This window comes from Humulus lupulus, chromosome 1 (assembly GCF_963169125.1).
Source record: "Humulus lupulus chromosome 1, drHumLupu1.1, whole genome shotgun sequence".
NCBI classification, from domain to species: domain Eukaryota; kingdom Viridiplantae; phylum Streptophyta; class Magnoliopsida; order Rosales; family Cannabaceae; genus Humulus; species Humulus lupulus.
The window spans coordinates 207,201,663-207,202,396 of NC_084793.1; the positions used below are offsets into that span (position 1 = coordinate 207,201,663).

The 734-nt window shown below is 44.1% G+C and overlaps 1 non-coding gene across 1 annotated transcript; it reads left to right on the forward strand.

The window, feature by feature from the left end:
* The first annotated feature begins 274 nt into the window (after positions 1-274).
* Positions 275-381, forward strand: LOC133813633 (small nucleolar RNA R71). Its single transcript, XR_009884640.1, has one exon. It is a non-coding gene; the product is annotated as a small nucleolar RNA R71 (small nucleolar RNA).
* Positions 382-734: the final 353 nt, after the last annotated feature.

Here is a 734-nt window from a genome sequence, read left to right on the forward strand (position 1 = left end):
AGACATGGTATTTTGTTGCAGCTGCTTAGTTAGAGATGCAACTTGAGCAGTTAAGGCTATGATTGCATCTTGTTCACGAACCCCTGCAACCTTTTTATTACTTCCCAATCGTTCACTTGGCCATTGGTAATTTTTATTGGTCATTTTGTCTAAGATTTCATTAGCTTCATTAGCACTTTTGCTCATAAACGCTACTCCCGCTGCTGCATCAATGAATGTGCGAGTGGTACCGCACAAACCATTGTAAAAGTTGTGGACCAACATCCACTTCTCAATACCGTGGTGAGGACATTTTCTAATCAAGTCCTAGAACCTCTCCCAAGCATCATACAAAGATTCTCCCTCAAGTTGAGAGAGGTTATTGATCTCCCCTCTCATTTTAGTAGCCTTGGCAGGTGGAAAGAACTTCGCTAAGAACTTCTGAGCTAGAACATCCCAAGTGGTTATAGTATTGGCCTCAAGTGAATTCAGCCAACTTTTCGCTCGCTCCTGTAGTGAGAATGGGAACAAGAGCAATCTAATGGAATCATCGCTCACCCCGTTCATCTTGAAGGTGGCACACAACTCCAGGAAATTGGCTATGTGCATATTGGGGTCTTCAGTGGGGAGGCCACCAAATTGAACTGCAGTTTGGACATCTGCAAGAGAGCATGCTTGATCTCAAAATTGTTTGCCTCTACTACTGGTGGATGGAGGCATGAGTGGACCCCTGTGACAGTAGGGAGTACATATTC